Source organism: Suncus etruscus, chromosome 6, assembly GCF_024139225.1.
Source record: "Suncus etruscus isolate mSunEtr1 chromosome 6, mSunEtr1.pri.cur, whole genome shotgun sequence".
NCBI classification, from domain to species: Eukaryota; Metazoa; Chordata; class Mammalia; order Eulipotyphla; family Soricidae; genus Suncus; species Suncus etruscus.
In genome coordinates, this window is record NC_064853.1 from 14,189,911 (window position 1) to 14,207,377 (window position 17,467).

Consider the following 17,467-nt stretch of genomic DNA (forward strand, 5'->3'; position numbering starts at 1 on the left):
GAAAGGACCTTTGCTTATTCCAATTTGTTTCTATGGTTTGCTCTTCAAGCTCATGTTCTTTCTTTCTTTCTTTCTTTCTTTCTTTCTTTCTTTCTTTCTTTCTTTCTTTCTTTCTTTCTTTCTTTCTTTCTTTCTTTCTTTCTTTCTTTCTTTCTTTCTTTCTTTCTTTCTTTCTTTCTTTTGGGGGGGGGCCACACCCGGTAATGCTCAGGGGTTACTCCTGGCTATGTGCTCAGAAGTTGCTCCTGGCTTGGGGGACCATATGGGACACCGGGGGATCGAACCTCGGTCCGTCCAAGGCTAGCGCAGGCAAGGCAGGCACCTTACCTTTAGCGCCACCGTCCGGCCCCTCATGTTCTTTCTTGAACAAGCATCTTGCTTGCCTGTCTCTCTGTTTTTGTTTATTTGCCTATTTCGACTTTAGAGAAGCCTGTATTCTCCTTTTCTCTCCCTTCACATCTTTCTAAGTAAGTTTGGGTAAAGTTATCTTGCTTCACACACAAATACACACATACACACACACACACACACACACACACACACACAACTACAATAACCTTAGGGGTTGCTGTGATAGCACAGTGGTAGGGCATTTGCCTTGCACACAGCCAACCTGGAATGGATACAGATTCGATCCCCAGAGCCCATATGGTCCCTGAGCCTGCCAAGAGTGATTTCTGAGTGCAGAGCCAGAAGTAACCCCTAGCGCTACCAGGTGTGGCCTTAAACCCCCCAAACAAACAAACAAACAACTACAATGACCTTTTTCTAGCAAATCTTTACTAGAACTTGTGACTCCACCCCGGATTTACATGTAACTACCTCCCATTCCTGGAAGGGGTCTTGGGGAGATTATAAAAGGTTTGGCCTAAGGGGCCAAAGGAGATTTACCTGAATGGAGGTCAGAGGAGAGATAGCTGAATGGAAGCTAAGATGCAGGGCAAGCTAAGAATAGCATGCATAAATGGTTATAATATAGAGGCCACACAGGTTGGCTAGGGCATGAACAAAGCTGATATTTCCTGAAGCCTGCTGTGAGTGGATTGCCTTCTTGCCGCCACCTGAACTTGCAAATCCACCGGTTAATGGGGGATGGAGTCATGTGGCCGGGGCTAAAGGACAAAGGCCTCCATCTTCATAAGGCTCCATCTAAAGGACCTCTTTTTTTTTTTTTTTTTTTTTTTGGTTTTTGGGCCACACCCGGTAATGCTCAGGGGTTACTCCTGGCTATGCGCTCAGAAGTTGCCCCTGGCTTGGGGGACCATATGGGACGCCGGGGGATCGAACCGCGGTCCGTCCGAGGCTAGCGCAGGCAAGGCAGGCACCTTACCTTTAGCGCCACCGCCCGGCCCCCTAAAGGACCTCTTTATTATTTAAAGAATTCGCATTTGGAAGTTTCAAGTTTGAATGTTTAAAGGTTGTGGAAGAACTATAGGAAGCTTTGACTCCTGGGGTCCCCAAGGAGGTGGCCTCTTCAGGGTTAACTTTGTCTAACACCCTCAAATGCCATGTGAGTGGATTGTATTATGGAAGTCTCCCTCCTCCCTTTACATGTGGCTCAGTGCAGGTCTAGGGACCTGTGTTTGAAGTCCACCACTGTCTATACTGAATGCAAAAGCAAATGAAAGTGAATCTGATGATTCCTATTACCCTGGTTGCCAGCCCAGATCCACTTCCACATGGTGCTCCAAACTCATATGGTGCTCCCTAGTTGGAACTGCTTTGAACATTCAGAGTCAGGACTGCAGGGTCCAGAATCTACTTCCAGAGGGGCTAAGAGATAGTACAGAGGGTGAGGTACTGGCTCTCTATGTAGCTGGGTTTGATCCTTGGCACCCCATATGGTTTCCTGGGCTTTCTAATAGCACAAAATCAGGAGCAGTCCCTGAACACTGCTGGTTATGGCCCTCAAATAAAAACATGTTTGTGCAGATTCCAGCTCCATAATGAATCCTGGTGGGGCTACAATGGAATACTATGCAGTTGTGAGGAAAGTGAAGTCATGAAATTTGCTTATAATTGGATGGATATATGTTGAGCAAAATGAGTCAGAGAGCGAGGGATAAACATTGAATGATCATACCCATTTGTGGGATATTAAAAAAATCAAGATAGTATGACAATAAGACAATGGAGATGAGGCCAGGAGTTCCAGTCCATGGTAGGAAGCTTGCCACAGAGCAGGAGAGGTCAGTTAGAGCAGAAAAGGGACCACTATGACAATGGTAGTTGGAAATGATCACTCTGGACAAGAACTGGATGCTGAAGGAAGGTAAAGTGATATGCATGATAACCCTCAGTAACAGTACTGCAAATCACAGTATTTAAAAAGAAAAAAGGAAGAGAGAGAGAAAGGCAGACAAGAAAAATGTCTGCCATAGAGCCAGGCAGGGCAAAATGCAAGTGGGAGAGGAGGAGGGAAATTGGGACATTGGTGACAAGAAATGTGCACTGGTGAAGAGTGTTAGACATTGTATGACTGAAATTCAATCATGAACAACTTTATAACTCTGTATCTTAGGGTGTTCAATCAAATGATTAATTTTATTTAAAAAAAAAAAGCCTGGTCTTAAGATTGGCACAGCAATATAACAACCAACCAGGATTCGATCCCCGGCATCCTATATGGTTCCCCGAGCCTGCCAGAATTCCTGAGTGCAGAGCCAAGAGTAACCCCTGAATACGGCCAAGGTATTTATATGGCCTGACCTCCCTAAAAAAAAAAAAAACCCAAACAAATAAAATCAAAACAAAACAAAACAAAAATACAACCCCCCCCCAACAAAATTCTGGTCCCAGAATTAATCTCTGTAGAGAATTCTAGTGCCAGAAGCCTCAAAGCCACTGAGAACACAGGGGCCTGCATTCAGGCCTGATCAGTGTTGGCTGAGCGCTGTGACCTTGGACATGCTGGTCATTTCCGTTCCTTCTCCATGCAAGGGAAGTCTCGGCTTTGGATGATGTCTCTGGTCCCCACTAGCACAGCATCATCACTGCCCAGTGACACTTTGCGAAAATCCAAGAATGCCTCCTAACTGGTTTCATATGGATGAAATATTTCAGTAATTATGAGTCTGATATTTTGAAGTGAATTTTGAAATCTTATACATTCGCTGGACCATTACTTGGGAAAATATAATACATACAGAAGTATGAAGCATACTTTTTAAAAATCAGGTTATCTTGACCATTAAAACTAAGTACTCTGGGTATAAATGATCATGAATGAATTCTTGGGCTGGTGATACAAAAATTATGGGATAGTAACTAGACGGGTTACAGAATAAAATGGACTGATTACTAAAGACCATACAAGTTACTGTACTTTAAGAAAATTCAGAAAAGGGGCAGAGTGATAGCACAGCTAGTAGAGTGTTTGCCTTGCACGTGGCCAATCCAGGTTTGAACCCTTGCACCCCAAGCCTGCCAGGAGTAATTCCTGAGTGCAGAGCCAGGAGTGAATGCCAAGCATCTCTGGACATGGACCCCCTCCAAAAGAAAACCCAGAGAAGGTACAAGTTGATACAAAGCTGCAAGATAATTATTTACTTAAAAGCATCAGCTATGTCTTCATTCACTCCTCCCACTCACTCTGGGAGTCCATAAACAAAAGCTACTATTGCTAAACACTCTTTACCGTGCTGGAAAGAGAGAATTAAATGCAATGTAGGCTTTGCTGCCCAGGAGTTCATGGTCCAATGAGAAAGGCAAAAAATGAGAGAAATATATGGTGCAGCGAGTCACAATGGAGGTATGAAAAAAAAGATGAGGAGACAAGAATTCCCTTTATACAGACTACCAGAGCACTTTCCTCTGCACTCAGCTTCACTAGGAACTGATGATTCAGTAATTAATCACATATGCGTCTCTCCAGAGAAACAGACACAACATAAGAAGCTGGAAAGAGCCACAACTTGTGTATTGGGACAGTGCTCCTCCAAAGAAGAGTTAAGAAGAGTTGGGAAAGGATCCACTCTGGTTACTGATAAAATAAAATAGATGAAATAAAAGGACAGTTTTCCATGAAAACTATGTTCTGAACCTAGTTTCTCAGGAAGGATAGCTGTTTTTGTGGATAGGAGGTTGAGGAGATCTGAAAATAATACTGAAAGTGATACTGTCCTTCACCCCACCTCCAGCCCTCTTGGGAGAGGGATATAGTCTATGGAACTATGCAGATTGTTCTGGTGTTTTTTGGTGGCACTGGGGATTGAACTTGCAGTCTTGTGTATGCAGGGGACAGTGGCAGCATTCTTCAATGGCTGGTCGAGGGAACAGTGCTGGCCCACAGGTGTGAAAAGGTGGAAGAAAAGTTCCTTTAAGTCACAGAAGCATCTCCCTGCCTCTAGACCCCCAATATACTCCTTTTAAGTCCTCATTTCATACAACATTTGTAGGCAAAGCTATGTCCCAGGCATACTTTAGCACTGCCTGGAATAGGGAAGTGTGAGTGAGTTTCTGTCTACACTGTGGGTGAGTAGACAGAGATAGGTCATTGTCTGAAAGGGGTATTACTACAGGGTCCTTTAGTGCTACATAGAACACACACACACACACACACACACACACAGTATACTGTATTTGAGCAACCATCTAACAGAATGACAGAGCCAATGAACCTTTTTGAGTCTAAAACCTTTATCAGGGCTGGACAAGACAGGGGTTAAGGCACTTGTCTTGCATTTGGCCAAGCGTGGTGGTTTAATCCCCACCACTGCGAAGGGTTTCCTGAGAAACCACCAAGAGTGGCCGCTGAGCACAGAACTGAGGAGACTCCTGAACACTGCTAGGTATGACCTAATTCCCCCAAATGAAAAAGAACAAAAAAATACCTTCATCAACTTGGAACCTCAGTAGGCAAGCCCTCCATTGTAAATAATGGGAAGGATAATGCCTATTCACAGAACTGTGAACAATCAGGGCAGTATTAGGAACATATCTAATCTTGTTACAGCACCAATGTTTACCGCTTTTCTTTAGGAGAAAAAATAGAAAGAAAAAAAAAAAAAAGCCTGGGTCTGGGAATTCTAAATATTCCCAACTAAGAAGCAAGCCCCACAACTCTATCTACTGTGTCCTGTATTCCAGGGACTTCCTGAGCATGGCCCTAGCCTTCTCCTTGGATAGTCAAGAACTCTACTGCTCTTCAATGAATCTGGGCAGATCACCCACTGTCCTACCACTGTAAGCTGCAGGATTATTTTTTTAATTTTTAAATTTTATTGATTGATTGGTTTTTGGGCCACACCCAGAAGTGCTCAGTGGTTACTCATGGCTCTGCACTCAGAGATCATCCCTGGCAGGCTGGGGGCCCATACTGGATGCCGGGAATCAAACCTGGATTCCTCCCACGTTGGCCACATGCAAGGCAAAAGCCCCACCGCTATGCTATCTCTTCGGCCCCTGCAGGATTATTATTAACACAAAACACTTTTGGATTCTTCATGGCCCTGGAAGCAGGTGGTGGAGACATGTGGGAGAATTGCTCTTGCTTTTTTTGACTTTTGAGTGAAACCATTATGAGGAAAACAGTTACCAAAGGAAGGTGGCTCTTCTGGTATTTCTGTAGCACACATCAGTTAGGGGGGCCCAGAGTTTGGGGAGAAAGGGTGTCTTACTTGTCGGGAAAACCAAGGATTGTTCTGACTCTATCCCTTCCCACTCAGACTATTCAGCTTGGAATACTGCTGACTGTCAGGGGCAGATCCAAGACAAATCCATCCTCCTGTGCATATATGCAGGAGAACAAACTTCAAGAAGCTAAATCTTTTAAACACAGCCAAACTTGGCTCCTTTTGATTACGCTCAAAATATGCAAATGCACACGTATGTGCTTGCCAAGTGAAATAATCAGGCAGAACAATGCGTGGTCATGTGGCAGTGATAGAAAACAACATAGTCCTATGATAAATCTAGACTAGAATACACTTATTTCGCCAGACAGTGTACGTGCCACAAAAGGAGGGCGGGAGGCAGTGTCTTGTTTAACAAAAAAAACACAACACACGAAACTTTAATATTATAAAAACATTCCACAGAACAACCCATGTTACTCATGGAAGTTAGGAAGCTGACATTTACTCAGTCTCTTTCTAATGACTTCATATTTCATTTTTTATTTTTTGTTTTTATTTATTTATTTTGGCTTTGGGACCATACTTGACTGTGCTCAGGGTTTATTCATGGCTCTGCACTCAGAAATTTTTCTTGGTAGTATTTAGGGAACCTTAATGGGATGTCAGGGATCAAACCAGGTTGATAGCATGCAAGACAAATGCTCTATCTGATATACTCTCTTGGGCTTGAGTCATACTGGCAATGCTCAGGGATGCTTACTTCTGGCTCTATGCTTAGCAGTCACACCTGGCAGGGCTTTGGGGAATCATATGGGGTTTGGGGAATGAACCTGGGTCAGCTACAAATAAGACAAGTCCTGACCATTGTAGTATGGCTCAGTCCTGGCTTCACATTTAAAGTTTTCATTTCAACCCAGCATTTTGGCACAACCTCAAAGACTGAGGCTGAGATGGGATGATTTGCCAAAGCTAGAAAGTAGCTGGGTGGAAATGCGAGCCTCTCTGTCTCCAGTCCTTCTGTGCTTTTACAGTCTACTGCTGATGAAAAGAAATGTTCTATGTGGAATTATTCATCATTCTCCTTAAAAGTCAATGGTTCCTGTTCAGGATCGTACAGTGATAAAGAAATACACGAGGACAGTGGATATTAATCTTGCTGTTCACTATAAAGGGTAATAAATACCTCCAGTGCATGGTAAGGAAAACTGGTTGAAAGTTAGAACGGTGAAGAATTTGAATACTTTGAAATAACTGTTTAAGAGGTAAGTGTGCATATTAGTTACATCAGCTTAAATACTTGGGATTTTTGAAACCAGTAATTTTGGCTAGATCACATGATCAATTTCCTTTTAAAATCAACAATTTGGTATCACCGTTCACATCTGACATTCCGATTTTATTTTTACAATGACATTCAATCCTTTGATTAGTAATTAGATATAATGGAGAAAATACGCCATTCTTGTCCTGGGGCAAGGTAAATATAATTTTACTTTTATGAAGTGAAACATCATCTGGGATATAAATGTGAGTTTCCACAAGAAAGCGCTTAGATCATAAATAAGGCCAAGGTGGGAAGATTGCTTACAGCACCTTAGAATTCAAAGAAAATGAAGTCACATTATATTTCAGCCTCAAAAAATAAAAAAAAAAATTAAATCATGGAAAACAACCAAGGATTGCTGCCATTTATTATTTGAAAAGTACAAACCAAGTCGGCTTGTGGTAGAAAAGGGCCGATGCCAAGGATAACTAGGCATTTTTCATGGAAACCAGAGACTAGGTAATAATAAATAGGCCTCTGGTAGGCACATTCTATCCCATCACTCATTCTCTTGGTTTAATGATGAAAATAATAAATAGATGATCTGTTGTCTTATGCATTTTCAAACTTTTCACATCCTTTGAAAAGCTCTGACGAGACCATATTCAGTAACTAAAATTGTCATTAGAAAATGTTGCGCACCCAAAGTGGTAGTAACACATTTGTGAGAACTTGGGAAAAATATTAGTAACCTTTATTAGAATAATCTAATAATCTAAAAATAATCTATAATCTAAAAATATTAGTAACCTTAGAGTATTAGAATAATCTTTGCTAAAGGAGCAAAAAGCATGACATGGTGCAAGAAAAACCCCTTCCACCAGAGGTGCTGGGAACACTGGTTGGCCACGTGCAAAAATAATGAATGCAGCTCCTTTCTAACACCAGGCACAAATGTCAAATCAAAGTGAATTTAAGACTTTAGTATCAACTTGGAATCCACTCATTACTCTGAGGAAGACGTAAACAGAACTAGAAGCTTTGAAACTAGAAGCATATTGAAGATGGGAGGAAAGACACAGAGATGGTGGGATGGTGGTACAGTGATATGCATAAAACCAAAACAGTAAGAGTGCTGTGAATCATATGCTGAAAAGAAAGAGTATATGGTTCCAACCATTGAGGCAGAATGGGGTAAGAGGAGAAGGACCTGGAGACACTGGCAAAGGGAAGTGGGCACCACTGAAAGGACTAGTGTTGGATTGCTGGAATATTGTAGGTCCAAGACTCAACATAAATCACTTTGTAACTCATGGTGCCTCCATTAAAAAAATTACTAACAAAAATCCAATGTATTCTCCAAAAGTTCCTTTAACTTTTCAGGGTTGGGCCAGAGAGCTAGCACAGGTTAAGGCATTGCCTGTGCACACAGTTCCAGGTTTGATCCCTGCCACCATGTGGGCCCCAATATCACTGAGAACAGTCCCCCAAATAATCAGGAGTAGGCTGAGAGCACCCGTAGGTATAGCCCTCAACTCCCTCCAAATAAATAAACTCTTAGGTTTCATTTTTCTCTCCTATAAAATTATGCTAATATCTTACTGTATTTAGAACACACACAAAAGAATTATCTCAAATGTGTCACCATCACCTGTACAGAGTGCACAGTTTAGAAGCATGAAGGACATTCATGCTATTGTACACCACCAATTTCTTGAACTTCTCATCTTGCAAACCTGGGATCAAACTTGTGAGCAGCAGTTCCACATTCCCTCTTTCCTCAAGCCAGTGGCACCTGCCACTCTACTTTCTGCTTTTAGGAATTTGTGCATCTCACAGCTAGTGAGATAATCTTTTTATGACTTACCCACTTTAGAAATGGAATCCTGGGCCCGGAGAGATAGCACAGCGGCGTTTGCTTTGCAAGCAGCCGATCAGGACCAAAGGTGGTTGGTTCGAATCCTGGTGTCCCATATGGTCCCCCGTGCCTGCCAGGAGCTATTTCTGAGCAGACAGCCAGGAGTAACCCCTGAGCAACGCCGGATGTGGCCCAAAAAGCCAAAAAAAAAAAAAAAAAAAAAAAAAAAAGAAATGGAATCCTAAAGAATAGAATTACGGTGACCTAATTTCACTCAGTTAAGGTTCTTAAAGTTTGTCTATATCACAGTATAAGACAAGATTTCCTCCTTTTTAAAGGCTGAAAAATGGGCTGGAGCAATAGCACAGCAGTAGGGCATTTGTCTTGCACATGGTTGACCCAGGATAAACCTAGGTTCGATTCCCCGGCATCCCATATGGTCCCCTGTGCCTGCCAGGAGCAATTTCTGAGCGCAGAGCCAGGAGTAACCAATCCCTAAGCACCACCACTGGGTGTGACCCAACCCCCTCCAATAAATAAAAATAAAAAATATTCCACAGTTGGAACATTTCATCTTCCTTCTCCCTTCAACCATCAACGGGCATCTGGCTTGCTTATTCCTCTTAGCAGTGAAGAGTGAGGTTGCAATGACAATAGAGCCTGTGTAAAGATCTCTGCGATTCTACTTTTCATTCTCTTGGCTAAGTTTTTCAGAAGTGGGTTTGCTGGCTTATATAAGTAACTTTTTTGGAGGACTATTTATTCTGCTTTCTACTTTGCTGCCATTTCTGTTCTCAGGAACAGTGCCCAAGAGTTTGCATTTCTATTACTTCAGTAACACGTTGCTGTTTCCTTTTTCTCTCTCTTTTTTTTTTTTTTCAAAGAGTGGCCATCTTAATGAAGTGTGAGGTGACATCTCATTATGATTTTGATCTGCATTTTTAGAATGATTAGTGCTCTTGAGTGTGCTCTCATCGCCTATTGATCTATTGTCAAGTTATTTAAAGAAATGTCTAAGACCTTTGTGTACTTTTTAAATCATGCTTGGCTTTTAAAATAAAATTCAATAGGTTGTATAAAATGAAATCTATTTTATTTTGATGGAATAATTTTTGAATCATAGATCAAGAACATTTTTTTTTTGGTTTTTGGGTCACACCCGGCATTGCTCAGGAGTTACTCCTGGCTGTCTGCTCAGAAATAGCTCCTGGCAGGCACGGGGGGACCATATGGGACACCGGGATTCGAACCAACCACCTTTGGTCCTGGATTGGCCATTTGCAAGGCAAACGCCGCTGTGCTATCTCTCCGGGCCAGATCAAGAACATTTAAACAAGCAAAGTATTAGGTCAAGTGGCCAATGATGTCCTTATAAAAATAAAAATGAAGAGCCAACAGCTGGAGAAATAGTATAGGGGGGAAGGCACTTTCTTCGTACCAACCTGAGTTCAATACCCAGCATCCCATATGATCCCTGAGCTCTTCTAAGAGTGATCCCTGAGCACAGAACCAGAAGTAATATCTGGACACCACCAGATATGTCCCTGTACTCCAAAAGAAAAAAGGCTAGTTAATAATTGTGAAAATTTACCCCCCCTAGCAAAAAATCACAAGAATGGAATATGTTCCTATGTAAAATAGGTCATGTATTAGAATGTAAATGGTTTGCAAAAGTGCACCCAGGAAAAAATATGAAATAAAGCAGAATAGATAACAAATTACTGGCTAAGTAAGCATAGAATAAGATGTTTTAGATGTAAGGACATTATGGGCAAAAATAGATTAGACAAGACTATATTTTCAGGGTGCTTTCCAATTGCTCTGTAAAACACCCAAGCCTCTCTAATCATCATGTACCTATTGAATACTGAAGTGCTTCCTAACAGTCCTTAATGTCTTGGTCACCAATAACTCACCTGTTGGGAGATGGTGAGGGAGCAATACTGTATTAAATAAATGTCTTGCTTATGAGACCACTGACAGCAACCCAGGTGACCCAACACTTGGGCAGTCCATGTTTTCCTGTCTGTCTCCTGATGTGTTTGCTTGTATCATTCTAATTTACCAACCCCCACTGGACAGAGGTCGAAGGTGCCACTCTGGTTGGCATTAGACAAGTGATATCATTAAATAGATTTGTAAACCATCATAAACTATACTATAGCAGTTTTTGTTAATGAATCCATTTCAAATGTAGTTGTTTGAACTGGAATGATACTGCCCATTCTACCTTATCACGGACCTAGATGGCAACATGTTTATCAAAATTAAAAATGCCCTGAATGTAAGAGACATACTCAGCAAACTCTAGAAATAAAATTTCAGAGGATCACACAGAACTGCTAAAATAACAATCCAAAATCAAAAGTTGAAAATTTAGATTAGAGCTTACAGTTTGGTTAAAAATCTACCTTAAGGGCCCCGAGAGATAGCACAGTGGTGTTTGCCTTGCAAGCAGCTGATCCAGGACCAAAGGTGGTTGGTTCAAATCCCAGTGTCCCATATGGTCCCCCGTGCCTGCCAGGAGTGACCCCTGAGCACCGCTGGATGTGACCCAAAAACCAAAAAAAAAAAAAAAAAATCTACCTTAAGAGGCTAGCGAGATGGGGCCGGCGAGGTGGCGCTAGAGGTAAGGTGTCTGCCTTGCAAGCGCTAGCCAAGGAAGGACTGCGGTTCGATCCCCTTGCATCCCATTTGGTCCCCCCAGGCCAGGGGCAATTTCTGAGCGCTTATCGAGGAGTAACCCCTGAGCATCAAACGGGTATGGCCCGAAAACAAAAAGAGGCTAGAGAGATAGTACAGCAGGTAGATGCTTGCCTCGCACATAGCAGATCTTTTTAAACTGCTGGCATCCATATGCTTCCCAGTTAGTCAATAGTAATTCCTGAGTGCAGAGCCAGGAGTAATCCCTGAATGCCACTGGGTGTGGCCCCAAAATAAGCAAAAAGAATCTACCTAAATTTCATGATTGCTTAAATCTACAAAATAGGTTCTTCTATAGTCTAAAGTCCAGAGAAGCAAAATAAGACTAATATGTCTTAAGGAAGTCATGAGGCAGGGTGGTGGTGATTGTTAATCCAGTTGAGCATGAAGAAATTGAATCAAAATGTTCTTATCTGGCATTTAGAGCCACAAAAAATAGGCTTTTGCAGCTATTCTGGTCTTGATCAAAAGCGTAATAATCATATTTCACCTGATCTAACTAGAAGACACCTTCCAGAGTCATGGTTTTAAGATGAGCTTTAAAACAAAACAAAATAGGGCCTGGAGAGATAGCACAGCGGCGTTTGCCTTGCAAGCAGCTGATCCAGGACCAAAGGTGGTTGGTTCGAATCCCAGTGTCCCATATGGTCCCCCGTGCCTGCCAGGAGCTATTTCTGAGCAGACAGCCAGGAGTAACCCCTGTGCACCGCCGGGTATGACCCAAAAAACAAAAAACAAAAAACAAACAAACAAAAAACAAAACAAAATATAACACCTAGAAACACACAGAGAAGAACTTGGTGGGTAAGGGTAAGTGGGAAGAATTACATCCTTAGGCCAGACAAGATCAAATGAAGGATATGTTTGGTATCAAACTGTTTTGGATGACAAATCATATCAGAGGTTACACACTGGATTCTGTTCATAGGCTTGTTCCTTATGAGGGCATTTTAAACTATTTGAATTTGTGGTTGAGATTTTTCTCAAAAATCAAGAGACTTCACACACTTATTCTGGTTTCTGCCAAAGAGAGAAAATCTTCTCATACCGCATCAGGGTGGTGACAGGGCCTGTCTCTGGTGTCTCCACAATGTTTCAGCTAGGGATGATTTCTCTATGGTCCCTTCTCAGGCCAATATATTTACATAAATGTCTTATAGTTCATTCCTCTATTGATGCAACATAACTACAAATTATAAGTCCTCACAATCCAAGTATTTCTATCAAGTTCTTTTTCCCCTTTATTTATACACCATGATTACAAAGCTGTTCTTCATTGAGTTTCAGTCTTATAGTGAACACCCCTTTCACCAGTGCATATTTCCCACCACCAGTGAATGTCCCCAGTTTCCCTCCCACCCTTTACCTTGCCTGCCACTAGGGCAGGCATTTTACTTCTCTTTCTGCGCCCCTTTTCCCTTTAGACACTATGGTTTGCACTATTGTTAGTGAATGGGGTACTTACTATTCATATTAGTTTATCTCCATTCAGCACCCAATTCTTGTACAGAAAGATCAGTTCCAACTATCATTGTCATCCCTTCTCTACCCTAACTGCACTGCTCCACTATTTGTGCCAAGCTTCCTACTATGGACTGGTCCTCCTGACCCTCATCTCTATTGTCTCTGTATATTATTACCACACTCTCTTTTTATTTTGCATATTCCATAAATAAGTGTGATTATTCCATGTCTATCTCTTTCCTTCTGATGCATTTTACTCAGCATAATACTCTCCATATCCACCCATGTACAAGTAAATCTCATGACTTCATTTTTCCTAACAGCTGAGTAATATTCCATAGCTCAACAAGGTCTTTGTAAAAAAAATTTTTTTGGTGGTGGTAGGGGGCACCAGGAATTGAGCCAGGGTCAATTCCCTGAAAAGCATCACCCTAGCCACTGTATTCTCTCTGATTTTTCTCCCTTTGTTTTTGGGCAACACTCAATGGTGTTCAGAGGCCCATATGGTGCCAACATTGGCATTGTGGGCCTCCGTCAGGCAAAGCTCAGCCCCGTAAGCCATCTCCTTGGCCCAAGATCTCTGAGTTTATAAAGTGAGTTGACAGCTTGGTTAATGCCTCCATTGAATTCTGGGATGCTCTCTCTCTTGTTCCCTTTGATAATACCAAGTATCAAAATGAGAACCTCAAGTATCCACCATAAGTGCTCTATCATTGAGCTACTACATCTCTGGTTCTTCTAGCCCTCACTTGTGTGTGTGTGTGTGTGTGTGTGTGTGTGTGTGTGTGTGTGTGTGTGTGTGTTAGAATCAAAGCCAGGGCCTCATACATCTCATACATGCAAACTAAGTAAGTACTCTGCCACTGAGTTACATCCCCAGCCCTCAGAGTACAATGTTGACTCTCTTATGAAAGTGATCTAAAGTCTATTTGTTTATTTGATCTAAAGTGTATTTTGCCCTGAGTGTCTTCTAGCCCAGGTGCATTCTCTGCTTTCCTATCCAACTTTATGCAGAGGCTGATCTCTGTGCAAAGTATTCATGGACAACTTTGCCCTCTGGCTCCCAATAGATTGAGCCAATAGAGGCACCAGGAGAACAAGGATCTCAAGGAAAGAGCAAGAATGGCATGTTTGCTCTATGGCTCCCTTGCTGACGACTTACAGCTGGTTGGCTATATCTACCTACACAAGACCATGGCAGCCCTGGCAGCATCTCTTCACCTCTCACTGTGCTCCACAGGGTGAGGGAACCAATTTCCCTTTGGCTTTCCAGGCCAGGATGGTAATGCTCCCCAATTTTGCTAAACTAGCCCAGCACCATATTGGTTCCCCCAATTCTGCCAACACCTTTATAAATAGGCTCTTTATAAAAGTCTTCTTAGACTCTTTCCTTGTGCCTTTCATTTCCTGCCAGAACCTTGAGTGATACAAAGCCAAGAGCAACAGTAATGATGATGAGAATGTCAGAACCCATCATCCAAGGACTGGGGGGACGAGAAGCACTTCCTGTTGGCATGATGGTGCAGAAGCAAGTCAAGAATTGCTCGAGGCTCATTGCCGAAGCATCTTCAATGCCGTGTGTAAATGCTTCTACACATACATAAGGGGACAATAAAATAAAAATTTGAGAGAAAAGTTTTTTAAGATAAAAAAAAAAGTTTATGGACCGTGACTTAGTTCTAAGTCAGGGGGTAACTATTGTTCTTTCCTGTGTCAGAAATCTACAAAGACTGAAGGTTAAACTATGCCATGAAAAATTTTTGTAGCATAAAAATAACTCTTCCAGAAAGCTTTCGACTCCACCATGCCATGCTCTATCCCTTTCTCTGTCTCCCCTCCTTGCCCCCCAATTCACTGTAATGTTCAATTTGGGAGCTGAAGAAATGGCTGAAAGACATATCGCCTTCCAACAGGTCCTCTATGAAATATGGGCGAAGGCTGCTGACAGGGTGAGTTAAAAACTGCAGTGTTCGCAATCTGGCAAACATCTGCCTTGTCCCAGACTGGAAAGCACCACGGTGCACAAAATAGTTTGTGACAAAGCAGCACCAGGGCGGGTGTGCAGAAGGTTATGGGACAAGTCAGGGCTGTTCAGGCATGGGACTGGGCACTGTGCCCTCCGGCAGACAGTTACAAGTCTAGGACTTGAAAGGAAATTCAAAAGCAACTAGCCAGAGATGCCCGCTCCAGTGGGAGCCAGCTGGGGGCTTCTTTTCCTAGCAGTGGAAACTCTTTGGGGAGGTGGGTTTAGAGGCACAAATGAGAGCATGACTTGGAAATGAGGTGGACACAGCAAGGGAGTGACATCAAGGACGAGGCTGGAAACTTGCCTTTTCTGAGGAATCAAGAAAGAAATGGGGACTGGCAAGGAAACAAAAAAAAGATGCAACATGCGTTGAGGGGCTGGCAGAATGAGAGCAGGAAGGACACGCATCAGAGGACAGGAGAGAGAGAAGAGAGATACTGGCCTTTGCACAAGCCCAAGGAAGGCTGTAGAAGACCCCAGAACTTGTGACTTGTGTGTGTATGTGTGTGTGTGATATTTATGGAGAATGACTGGAAGGGAAGAGGCTGATTTTTTTTTTCCCAAAGTCCTTTGATATTGACTCAAAGGGAGATTGTGGGGCCCAGAGGTGAGGACAGAATGAAACAGGCTTGTGGGTAGGATCTTAGGGATGTTGCCAAGTTGGAGGAGATGATTTAGGGTTACCAGAAAGGGAGGCAAGTTGGCACCTAGCAAACTAATGGGTAAATGTTGCTGGTGTGGGTGTCAGGTGGGTGAGAACTGCTGGTTGGGGTCTCTGTTCCTGCACCCCTGAGGCTGTGAGGGAGAAAAATCAATGGGAAATGTCCCAAAGACCAAGAGAGTTTTATCAAGGGAAAAAAGATGTTGATACTTCTGCAAAGTTTTGAATATGTTTCATATACACTTGTGGGAGGACACAGAACTTTTTAAAAAAATTATTATTTTTTAATGTTTACTTTATTTAGGCACTGTGGTTACAAAACTGCTCATGATTGGGTTTCTATCATAGAATATAAACCACCCTTCACAGTGTACTTTACCAATGAACATTTACCAGTGAACATTTACCAATGTTCCCAATGACCCTCCCTCCCACCTCCCCAACCCCTGATTACCTCTGGGGCAGGTATTTTACTTCTCTCTCTCTCTCTCTCTCTCTCTCTCTCTCTCTTTCCTTTTGATACTATGGTTTGCACTATATGAAGGCACACCATGCATATCACTTTATCCCCTTTCAGTTCCCAGTTCTTGTCCAGTTCCAACTATCTTTGTCATAGTGGACCCATCTCTACCCTAACTGCACTCACTGCTCTTTGTCACAAGCTTCCTACCATGGATTGATCCTCCTGGTTCTTATCTCTATTGTCTCTGGCTGTTATTGCCATACTATCTCTTATTTTTCTTATATCCCATACATGAGTGAGATTATTCTATGTCTGTTCCTCCTCGCCCTCTGACTCATTTCACCCAGTATAATAATCTCCATATCTAACTATGTCTTAAAAGAGATAGTTTGAACCCCAAATTTCGAAAACCATGACTCAGCCTCAACATCTGTAACAGGGAGCTATTGTCTCCATTTGGTGGTTACTGTGAGGATGAATTAACTCCACACGCTTTACCAAGCAGCAATGAAATCCTTGTTCTGATGCTAATGGGAAAAACTTAGTACAGGACCAGAAGATGACTCAAAGGGCTAGAGTGCAGGATCTGCATGCAGGAGCCCTGGATGTGGCCCCCAACACTGCTATTAGTGCCTTCAGCACCATCAGGCATAACCTCCCCTAAATTTTCTACCCCATATACTCCAGGAAAAAGAACTTAGCACAATATCTAGTACCTAGCAAGCATCCCCCAAATGCCAAGAAAGTAAAGGTAAGCACAATGTCATCTATACAGGAGATGGATCTAGACAGCAGGGCTGTGAGTGTTTTGGGTGGTTTAAGTCTGAATCTTCTCCTAAATCTTAAACCATACAAGGGCATCATGGGCTGCTCTAACTTTTGCTCATAAAGTTTGCAGCTCAACATGGAAGGATCTCTAGGGGTGACAGAGTAAATCCTGCACCATTCTGCAAGTGAGAAGCAAAGGAGATGAAAGATGAGGAAGAACGAGGCAGGTCAGAACACAGTCTCTGCTCATCTCATCTATTGCCCAAGGGTTGCCCAAGCAATGCCTGGTTCCAGCACAGCCAATTCCCAGAACTCAGAGTCAGCTCACTGGGTCGTGTTTAGTTCTGCTGCAGAGTGCAAGTGCCCAGCTAAAACAATCTGTGGCAGAAAAATTCTCAAGTGCCTTTCTTCTAGAAAGGACAACAAAAGCTCACTTTCTGCATTTAATTAGGCCTAGACTTCCTTTACTCTGACTTAGCTGAAAGGAAAACAAAAGTTATCAGTAGGAAAATGAGAAACCCCACGGGGAGTTGGAAATCTCTTTAAGTTTGACTTCAGGAAAGAATGCAGGCGCATTCCCACGAGGCTGAGACACCATCCCATTTGAGGGAGGAGAAAAAAATGCATTTCAAACCTGTGCTATGGAGCTTACAACTTATTGGAGATGCAAAGTAATTCTTTAGC

At 42.5% G+C, this 17,467-nt stretch overlaps 1 protein-coding gene across 1 annotated transcript in view; it reads right to left on the reverse strand.

Annotated features, from left to right (window-relative positions):
* ROR1 (receptor tyrosine kinase like orphan receptor 1) overlaps positions 1–17,467 on the reverse strand; it is a 195,101-nt gene that overhangs the window by 21,308 nt on the left and 156,326 nt on the right. The window lies entirely within an intron of this gene.